We start from the raw sequence: 11500 nt of genomic DNA, 5'->3' as shown, positions 1-11500 counted from the left end.
GATTCAAATTCGAATTGAATCACTCCTTAAAAGGGCAATTCCGTTCAAATTTGAACTGAATTTTTGAAATTCAATTTGAATTTGATTCAAGAGCCATCTTTAGAAAAACATTCAGGCCCTCTGGGTCAAATCAATTTGAATTCAATTCAAATTCAAATTAGATTTTGAAACATATTTTCAGAATTCAATTTGAATGTGAAAAGAACAGAAAATCTGTTTTGTGCACATCTCTGGTTTTGACCTCTAATTGGCAACACCTGGACCATGGTGCTTATTTAATAACGAAGGCCTGCTCACCAGCACTGAGTGATTGGTTTGTTCACCAAGCATTCTTTCTATCTATCTATCTATCTATCTATCTATCTATAGATTTAATATACTGCCTAATCCACAGATGCAGGGCGGTGTACAGACAAGAACAGCATCCAAGATTTAAATAATTAAATAAATAAAACAGAGAGAGAGAGAGAGAGAAATTTAAAGGGCAAACGCCTTTTGCAGACCGAATCTGGGTGCAGGGTGGAGGAGAGAATTCCAAAGTGAAAGGGCGGCAATCGTAGACTGGTGAAGGATGTGGCTTGGAACTTTGGACAGTGGTGTGGGTTCCGTAGCCTCTTCACACACTGGAATCCAGCTTTGATGTGAAGGAACAGGATTTTTTATGAACAGCCTAAAACTGAGCCAGTGCTAGCAGAATGCAAGCTGTATTTACAAGAGCACGCATGGATATATATTTCAGATTTGATAGCTCTTTCAGTACCGAACAAAAGTGAATTGAAGAGAGTCTTTTTCCACGCAGCCTTAATGATGAATAATAACCCAAGCTGCTCATTTATTTTGTAACTCATTTGAAGATCTCCTCTCTTCTTCCCCCTTTCTAGTCGAATGAGGTACATATGGCCATTTAAAAAGAAAGCCGCACATCAGAAGCAGCCTCTGCTAGCGGGCCAAGAGAGGCAATTTAATGCATTCTGACAATTAAGAATCCCATGAAAGTGGATGAGACCACATGGAATCTTATCAGCGAACAAGGGTGGGGAACCATCCAGCATGAACCAGCCTTGGCCCAACTTAGGCCTTACTTCTGTTCTGATTCTGCCATGGACAGGGCTGGGTGGAGGTGAAACCATGCACAGGTTTTCCATGAAGATTTTCAAGAGCATCAACAAGAGGCTTGCTTTTTGATACACTTTGAAAAGGTTTGCTTCTTCATAGACTGCAAACAGTCCGCCCTGACACATGATCCCGGTAGCTGAGTTAAGGACGCGCTTGCTAAGGGTTGTTAAGGGCTGTGCACGACAGCCAAGCCTCCCTCATTGTCGGCACCTGGAGCAGAGCCCCTTCAGATGACCTTGTCAGGCGGGCAGCAACCCTTGAGAGCAGGTGGGCCCAAACTGTATTCTGGGCCCAAACCATTAAGGGCATTAAAGGTCAAAACCAGCACCTTGAATTGGACCTGGAAACAAACTAGTAACTAGTGCAGTTCTTTCAAAATGGGTGTGATGTGATCCCAGCGGGCAGCTCCAGAGAAAATCCTAGCTGCCACATTTTGCACTAGCTGCAGTTTCCAAATATTCTTCAAGGGCAGCCCCACACACAGTGTGTTACAGTAATCCAGCCGTGACGTGACTAAGGCGTGGGTAACTGTGGCCAGATCTGCCTTCTCGATCGAACCTAGGTCAGTACATTTCTATGTTGTCTCTACAGGTTTAGCAGACAACATACAATCTGGCCAAACCTGGGCACGTCTGACTTGAAAATATGCAGCTCCCACCTACTGAGTCAGGCCTTTGGTTCATTTTGTTGAGTATTATCTACACCAAGATCTTGGCTCACCAGATGTTGTCGAACTACAACTCCCATCATCCCCAGCCACAATGGCCTGACCCAAGGTTGAGAATCCCTAGTCTACTCTGACTGGCAGAAGCTCTCCAGGGTTTCAGATGGAAGCCTTTCCCAGCCCTACCTGGAGATGCTGCCTAGGACTGAACCTGGGCATTGAACCCAGCATGCAATGAAGGAGCTTGACCTGCAGCCACTCTTGCTGGAGAGAGATTTCAGCTGAAGATCGATCAGCAGGTGCTTAACTTTCTTGCTGAACTCAACAGGACTCCAAAGGTCTTAACTTTAGCCGGATCATGCCTGAACTTCTGTGGCATCGATACATTGTCCCCACAACTGACTAGGACACATCCATAATTCATAAGGAAACCGTCACGACGGATACAGAGTAATCTATAAAATATTAATTGGATGCTATGAATAATTAAACTCCATACAATCCAAAGCACGGCACAGTCACACAGCACTCAGGGCTGGACATGAACCACAATGACAACCAAAGTCCTATTTCAAACTCAGAGGCCAGGCTCCCACATAGCCGGCCCTCGCAACACCTTTGGGGAAAAGATAGATCCACACAAGTACTGAGAAATATGTTCACTCTCCTGTTAGAGGTAGGAAAGAAATTTTGGAGCCATTAGCTAATTTAGTCTCTGTGCAAATTCCAGTTTGTTAGAAGGATTTGGGGAGATGAGGAGTTTTCCCCCACGTGCTATTAACTTTGTCAGAGTTGCAGTAAATGCCAGCTTTGTTTAGAGATTTGCAGCAACAAATAGAATCAAATATTCTGTATAACTGTTTCACTTATACAGAGGAGCTCGGTGGCTTCCCAGAGCTACTAATATTGGCATGGTTCTGAGTCAGCCCTGCTTCTCAGGCAGAAGACTTGTGGAAATGCAAACTCCAAATTCAGGAGCATAATCCTCCCAGAACCATTCTGAGCGTGGGGTGGCAAATTAAAATAATTCTAGACTGACCAGTGCTCACAGGGCAGACACGTTAAACTCACTGGGTGACTGTGGGCCAGTATCTCTCAGCCTAACCTATCTCACAGGGTTGTTGTGAGGATAAAAATAACCATGTACTGAGCTCCTCAGAGGAAGAGTTGGATATAAGTGTAAAAATGAATGAATGAATGAATGAATGAATGAATGAATGTTTTCCCCACTATGTGTACCATGGACAGCTCACTTGTATGACACTTATTCTTCCCTTTGCATGTACCATGGGTAGTTCCCATGTCCTTTGTAAGGGACTCTGTAATGCAATTGCTGGGAAGCACCCATGAAAGAGGACTTCTATCCAGCATGATGGCCTTCCCAGGTTGGATGCTGGACTGGAGGGACCTTTAGAGTCTAGCACAGCTCTTGTGTTTTTATGGCCACCCATGGTACCAGAGCACCATTTCCCCCCAAAAGATTTGGTGCTGTGGCTGCTTCATTGTCACTAGAGACATCTGAATGGGGGCTGCCCGGTTAATTTTGTCCTCTGATGAATCACACGCGGTTGCCTTTGAGGCTGTGTCACCTCATGAAATGAATATTTGCAAAGGTGCTTATTTTAGCTCTCTTGCACGGGCACTTTTCATGCCTTTGAGGCTGCCCAGCAACAATAGCGGTGATCTTGTAATGGCCCCTTTCTGAGTTGGCCTGTTGCTGCAGCATCAGGGGGAAGGCTTGGTGGAGCGCAGAGCACCAGAGCGGTTTGTCTTGGTGACTCACTCAATTGCCTAGAGGAAAATGTAGTCCCATTACGAAGAAAAGAAGATCACACACACACAAAGACACACACACACACTCCTTTAACTGGTGCTGAACAAAAAAAGTACATTAGAAGGGCTGAGCTGAGGTACTTTGTGAATGGTGAATACTAAACCAGTTTGCCCATTTCAGTTCGAGACTAGACTAAACTAAACTTCGAAACTAGACTAAAACAGAACCGGGCATGTTCAGTTTTGCCCCCCTCTACAGACACCCCGCCCCTGCTCAGCTCGAATTTGAGCCGGTTTGGGGGTTCTAAGATCAATTTAAAAAACTAAAAACAACCACTCACCACCTCCGGGGGGGGGGCTGCTGCAGGGGGGTCCTCTGTCAGTTCTCCCCCCCACCCCGCCAGCCTCCCTCCAGTCTCAAAATGGCCCAGTTTGGGCTGTTTTCGGCCCGTTCTTGGCCCTCTCTGTGCTGGCAGTGACCATTTGGGAGGCCGGTCATGGAGATGGCCGCTGTCAGGGCAGCACCCCCCAGAGGAAGTGCATGTTTTTTAAAAATTAAACGTCAGGACCCCTGAACAAGCCCTGAGTCCGCTGGGGGTGGGGGCTGTTTCCTCAGGGCCAAGCCCTCGAGCTGGACCAGTTTGATGGCGAACCGGCTTGAGGCCGAACCAGTTCACACACCCCTATCATCTTTAACTGAATCTTGCTTGAGCAGAAGCCACGGACTTTTGACCCTGCCAGCTTTTCTCTAACACAGGAACTTTGCAAGTATTTTATAATCACAATCTATTGACAATAATGATGTTAGAAAAATCAATGCAATAATACAATTAATTTACAAAAAACCCCAAGAGGTCTAGGCCTCATTCCTCCACACAGGGCATGAAAATCTCTCCCCTACTCCCACCCACCCCCGCCCAGCACCCATGATTCAGTGGTAGACTGTCTCTGAACACAGAAGTTCCACATAGCCCTCATGACTAGCACCCACAGATTCCTCCATGAATCTGTCTGATGCCAATCAATTTCCCATTCATGCCATGAAGAATGCAGATCTTCCCTTATGCATATGCTCAGATTGTCAAAGACGCTCCCATCCACCCACTGGAAAGACAAGAGCTTTCATGCTGTTGTTCCTAACCTCGTTGTTAATTCACTTCATCTACTCTCCGTGTTGACACTTGTGAGAATTTGGAAGCATATGCCTTCCCGGACCCCAGCCACCCACAAGCTGCGGGATCTCAAAGAGTCTCATTCGTGTTCACACTGCCTAATCAATCTTGAAGTTAATTTAGTTCCTGCGTTATCCAGTCTATAACCTTCTTATCAGGGCATTGAGTAATGAAAGGATGAAATGTCTGTTTGTGTGGAGAGAGTGTTTCGTGCCAGATGTTAGCAGTAACAAGGAGAGGCAGCCTACAGTGATTTCTGTGGTGTAAAGAATATTATCAAAGGGGATAGCTGTCAAATCTAATGGAGTCAAGTTATGCAGATTTTAAAATACAGGTAAGTAGAACAGAGGGGTGGGTGTTGTGCATGTTGTAGCAGCAGCTCAGAGTTAATTATCAGGCATTTGGTCGACATAGTCAGAAAACCGCCTGCCCACCCCCACTCCTGAAGTCATCATTCATTTCAGTTTTGCAAATTATTGGAGTCATGGCCAGCATTAGAGCCAGCGTGGTGTAGTGGTTAGAGTGTTGGACTAGGACCGGGGAGACCCGAGTTCAACTCCCCATTCAGCCATGATACTTGCTGGATGTCTCTGGGCCAGTCACTTCTCTCTCAGCCTAACCTACCTCACAGGGTTGTTGTGAGGAGAAACTTAAGTATGTAGTACACCGCTCTGGGCTCCTTGGAGGAAGAGCGGGATATAAATGTTAACACACACATACAAAATTCACAAGACAAGGCCTCTGATAAAGTCAATTAATAAAGAACCAACAAAACCATGGAGGATGGTTAAATGCCATGAATGTTAAATGGAGCCTCCAAGTTCAGGAGCAGCATAACTTGGAATACAGATATGGTGGACGCACAGAAAAGGAAGGGGAAGGCAATCTTCTTCATGCCCAGCTTGAGAGCTTCCATGTCACCCAAAGAGCTCTGCAGTGGAGAGGAGGTTCGAACTCAGGACTCTGCATCTCAAGGCCAGGATCGCAGCCTCTGCATCACTCTGGCTCCTTTACAAGCTGCTGTGACATCAGCGGCCAGTAGGCCAATCCCCTCCCTCTGCTTGCGTGTTTGAACATTCCGAGGTGCAAGAGGGGGCAGGAGCAGCCTTTCAACTCGGTGGGCCTCTCACTAGGGACAATGCCGGGCCTTTCTGCGAGTTCCTTTAGCACATATATAATCTCCTTCATCAAGGAGGCAGATGTCAGAAGCTCAGTGTCTGTGAGCAATGAATAGCTCGGGCGTTGAATGCAGCCAGGTGTTTTTGGCTGCCCTCCAGTTGCTGAGCTGGACGGTTGTTCTCCACAGGAATAACTCAACATGTGGAGAATAAACCAGGGGAATTGTGCTTGCAGCAGCTGGGGTGAAAGGCGGGCATGTGCCAGCTTGCTTTTCATCTGCCAGACATGGGAGAGAGGAGGCTCTTATCAGTGCACACAGGGTTCTCTTGGGCTGTGCTGCCGGAGAAAGAATGCCCACAGCCCTCTCTGAGTGATCCCTGGAAATGTTGCGTCCGCATAGCTGGAGATCTGCTTGCCAAACATAGGAAGCTGCCTTCTACTGAGTCAGACTATTGGCCCATCTAACTCAGGACAGTGACTGGCAGCCGCTCTCTAAGGTTTGGGGCAGCAGTCTTCCTTCTCAGCCCAATCTACAGATGCTGCCAGGGATTGAAACTGGTCCCAGTTTCTTCTGCATGCAGAGCGGGAGCCCCACCACAGAGCGACAGCCTCATGCTCCAAAGAGAATACGTAGACACCCATCCAAATACAAACCAGGGTTGGCCCTGCTTAGCAAAGGGGGCAAGTCATGCTTAGCTGCTGCAGAAGCAGCTCGAGGGGAGGGAGGGAGGGAGGGAGGAGGAACAGATGAAGGGACCAAAAAGCACTGGGGAGCCACAGGCAGCTTTTAATGCCTAGGGAAGAGGCAGAGGCCCTGGAATTAACTCCTTCACACCAGCAACATTCCTGCAGGGAGTAGTTGAACTAGAAGTTCCTTCTGATATTCTAGAATCCTTCTGCAGACTTGGCCAACTAAGTATTGCAGTAGAAGGGTGCCCCTTAGGGTGCAGTAGCCCCTGGGCTGCATTGGTCATGATGCCCATGGGCCAGTTTGGTGCAGTAGCTAGACCCGAGTTCGAATCCCCATTCAGCCATGATACTTGCTGGGTGACTCCGGGCCGGTCACTTCTCTCTCAGCCTAACCTACTTCACAGGGTTGTTGTGAGGAGAAATCTAAGTATCTAGTACACCGCTCTGGGCTCCTTGGAGGAAGAGCGGGATATAAAATGTACAAAAACAAACAAACAAATAAATAATAAATACACAAATTGCTGACCCATCAAACGGCACAACTCAATACAAAGGGTCAGAAGAACTATGGACTCCTGGTAGCATTGCCAACTCTGGGGGAAGTTGTTCTTGACCACCCCCCTGTATTTTCTCCAATATCAAACCATGAACGTTTCTAGGATTGCAGACAAGAGTCACCTGGAGGCTGACGCCGACTCCTTAGCAGTCCTGGCCACCCAGGTGGTGTTTGCCTTCTCTGGAATTCGCCCTTCAGCCCAACTCTGACTGCCTCTGTCCCTGGGAGCTTGGTCCAGTTTCTCCAGTCTTAGCCATGTTCAGTGGTGTCCTTGACTCAGGACAGGCTGGCAGGGCCATAGCCCTGTGGCTAGGGGGGGGGAAATAATAAATTGCCCAGGGCAATTAATCCTTGTGGAGGGTTAATCCTTGTGGAGGGATGAGGCCTAGACCTCTTGGTTATCTGCAAATAAGCCCCTGCACTGTAAGTTGCATGAATATCCCCAAACCACTTCTTTTCATAGATAGACCTTGTATAATGCATGAATGAATTATAAATTGCTAAAACCCCTGCATGACTGAGGATTTCTGTGTTTGCACTTCCTTATGCAGGGGCGGGGGGATGGGACTGGAAGGGTCAAAAGTTCATGCCTCCTGTTCTGTTTTGCTTTTAGTTTCACATTTAGAATGTCAGTTTGACAGTTTGGTTTGGGAGGGAAGATAAATTCTGAAAAATGGAGGGAACTTTGTGTTAAGATGGTTTGGAACACTGTTGGAGCAAAATTGGGTATATATAATAGGAGGCTGCAGAAGAGTCCTGGGAGGGAGTCCTAGTGATGTGAATTCAGTTCGTCCCTGGGTCCGCCTTTTAGCCAATCAAACAGACTCAGTGGGAATCAATTAGAGGTATTTAATTGCTACTGCAGATAGCAAGGTAATTCAATGGGCTATCGCTCTGCATTGAATACAAATTGGTTATAGGTGCATCTTACATTTATACAGACAATCTGAATGATGCTGACAGCTTAGACATAGTATACTTGGCAACAAAATGGTGGACTAAGTATCTAGTATGCATGCGAATGATTCATTGTTCATCTGGTGATCACCCCTTATTTGGTTACATCCTGTTTTCCAAACTGTCAGCAAAGAACAGTGAGAATCCTGTGAGAACCAAGTTTCTTTAGATACAATTTAGTGGAGAGAGATAATGATGTTGATCATGAGAGGCCGTGATGGCCCTCAGCTGGGTTGGGTTTACTTTAAGTCAGACTAAGGTTTTCTAAGTAAAATGGAGTTACTTTGGTTTTCTAAAACACATCACTAGAAGCAGTCTGGCAGGAAGAAGTTAGATTGCTGGAGAAAGCCAGGGTGCAATTGGGAAAAAGAGGGAGAAGGAGAGTCTCTCTGAAGACGCTGCTGGAGAGCCGGACCTGAGGAATTGCTAACACAGGCTGAGGAAATCAGTGCTGGGGCTGTGGCAATGGCTGCAATCGCAAGAAGAGCCAGGCGGCATTGAGCCCCAGGCCTGAACTGCACTGCACCCCAGAGAAGAGACTGCACCACAAGTCAGTTGCTGAGCAGAAGGTAATGCCGGGCACGCTGTGTAGGGACTGGTTTAGGTGGCTTCGTTTATGCATTTCCCCAACCATTTCTTTTCTTCCATATGCTCTTTTGGTACACGTTTTGGGTTCTATGTTTTGGCAAAGAAACGAAAAAGTGAACATTATAATTAAACACTCCCCCCCCCTCAAAGTACACTTTATTATGATATAAAGATTAGAAGCTTGTCTAATTTGCCTCCACCCCACACCTTTGCACTCTACTGAGTTTTTGGTTTCTGGTCATTTTTGCAAAGGTGGAAGTCAGGGCTGTTGTAGTAGACTCAGCCATACAAAAGGTCTGCTTGGTGGCAGCAGTTAAAGTATAGGTTAGGTAGGCAGCTATTCCTCCATAATCCTAACCAGGGTTTTGGGTGAAAGAGCAAACTGTGATGGGAGTGGGCCACTGCTCAGTGGCAGAGCATTTGCTTTGCATGCAGAAGGGCCTAAATTCAATCCCTCTCAGCATCTCCAAGTTGGCCTGGGAAAGACGCTGCTTTGTCTAAAGGCCTTGGAAATCTGCTGCCAGTCGGTGTGGACAAGACGAACCAAGAGTCTGCCCCAGTAGAAGGGGTTGACTCAGTCTGACTCGGTTCCTGTGTACCAGAACCAAATCATGGCAGCTAATTTGGTCTAATCCAGCAGGCTTATTTGGATAAACTCCTGTTATATTTCATGCAGCAAACATTATACATACATACATACATACATACATTTATATACCACTTTTCTACTAAAGTTCCCAAAGTGGTTTACACAGAGAAAACAATAATAAAGTAATAAGATGGATCCCTCTCCCCAAAGGGCTCACAAGCTAAAAAGAAACATAAGGCAGTTACCAGCAACAGCCACTGGAAGGATGCTGTGCTGGGGTTGGATAGGGCCAGTTGCTCTCCCCCTGCTAAATATAAGAGAATCACCATTTTGAAAGGTGCCTCTTTGCTCAGTTAGCAAAGGAGACCAGAGTGTATCATGGAACTGTATTCAAATAATATTTAAAACAGCTGCTGGTTCTAATTGCACTGGAGTGCAAAGATTCTACATGCAACTGAGGACTGGATATGAGCTGGGAGAGGACTTGAGGGGGTGTTTAACTATTCTGCTCTTTATTGTAATCTGAGGGGTGTGTGTTGTTGCGGGACAACAGCAAAAGTAGTTTTTAGAGGAACCAGAGAACGTTGACACCAGACAATACGGTCCATGACTCCCGTCTTTTCCTATCTCTATGTACAAGCCAGGTGCCATTTTGTAGCTTGCAGGAGCTTCCCCCAAAGGCATCATTGTTTGCACCAGAAGGTTGAAGGCTGCCTCAATCTTCTGCAGTTTCGCACCATTCTGTTTATACCAATATTAATTAGGGGGAAATTATTGCAAAAATCATTTGCAGTTTTGATGGGAAATGCTCAAATGCTCAGGGTCCATATGTCCCCATTATTCCTCGATCCAACTGTAACAAGCAGAATCATTTTGGGTAATAGTCTTAGCTGTAGCCTTTCCATTTTTCCTCATTTATAATAAATTGTTCTTCCTGTCAATGGCAGACTTTGCCCCTTTAGATGTAAATGGAAAAAAATCACCACCAGGCCAGAGAGCACGGATGGTTTTCATTGGCACAGCTAGCCAATTGCTGGTTGTAATTTAAATATTTTAGAAGAAAGATGAAGGTAGCTCACCAGACCCATAGGAGAGGAGATTAGCTGGTTCTCCTCCATCATAAGAGGCCCATTAAATAAGAGGAGCATGCATTTTGTTTTTGGAAAAATAGGACCCACTTGGTTGAGTCTGGGGGCTTCATGCTCCGTTAGAAGCCAAACATGGCTGATAGCTCACCTGCTTTGCATGCCGAAGGTCCTGTGCCCAGTTCCTGGCATTCCCAGATAAGGAAGCTATTCTCATGAGCAGCTAAATCAGGGCTAGGGAAGCCCAGCCTGGTTGTTGCTGCTTGTGAGAACCACTGCGCTGCTCCTGGTAGTGGTGAGTCCACGTAAAGCCCTCCTTCCCTGCAAAAAAACCCCTACTAGCTCTTCACATAGATTGTGTGAAGAGCTTCTACCTGTACATCTCTCTTCTGTTTCTTGATCCTGATGCCATTTTCCTGCTCTAGTTAGTGATTGGCACAGTTTTAAGTATCTGAACTCTCAGGTAAGCCTCACTGAGTTCAGTAGGGCTTCCTCCTAAGTACATGTTCATAGAACATGGCACATTTCATTTCTGCAGGACCTTCCAATCTGGGTCTCCAGCAATGTTCCCTCTAACAGGGATTCCCAGATGTTGTTGACTACAACAACCAAAATCCCCAGCTGCAATGGCTTTTGCTTGGGGATCGTGGGAGTTGTAGTCAACACCTGGAAATCCCAGTTAGAGGGAACATTGGTCCCCAGATGTTGGACTATAGCTCCCAAGGGCCTTCAGACATTGTGGCTGGGGCTTATGGGAGTTGTAGTCCAACAACATTAGGAGACCTAAGCTTTGGAACTCCTGCTTAACTGGATTATCCCCCACCATTGGCCCTCAAGGATACTTACAAAGGATTGCAGTGATAATAATCTAACACCGCCCCCCCCCCAAAGTGGCTTAGCAGCCCTTAGCCATCTGATTGATGGTAGAAGCCAGAGGGTGCTTCCCTTTGGTTCTCCCATCACTGAGTTTGGGCTGCAGACACTCTTAAAGCAGGGGGAAATCATCTAGTGTATGCATGGTCTTTAACTCTCACAGCTGTGAATCTTTAAACCCATAAAATCAAGCATTAAACATTTTCTCAACTAAACTCTAAAGCTGACACCTTTTCATGTCCAGCGTTACTGTTGAATCTTTGAAGAGCTTCTCATCCTATCCAGCTCAAGTGTATAATTAACAATGTAATAAAACTG

The sequence above is a fragment of the Hemicordylus capensis genome, chromosome 13, assembly GCF_027244095.1.
Source record: "Hemicordylus capensis ecotype Gifberg chromosome 13, rHemCap1.1.pri, whole genome shotgun sequence".
NCBI classification, from domain to species: domain Eukaryota; kingdom Metazoa; phylum Chordata; class Lepidosauria; order Squamata; family Cordylidae; genus Hemicordylus; species Hemicordylus capensis.
This window is presented reverse-complemented; position numbering follows the sequence as displayed.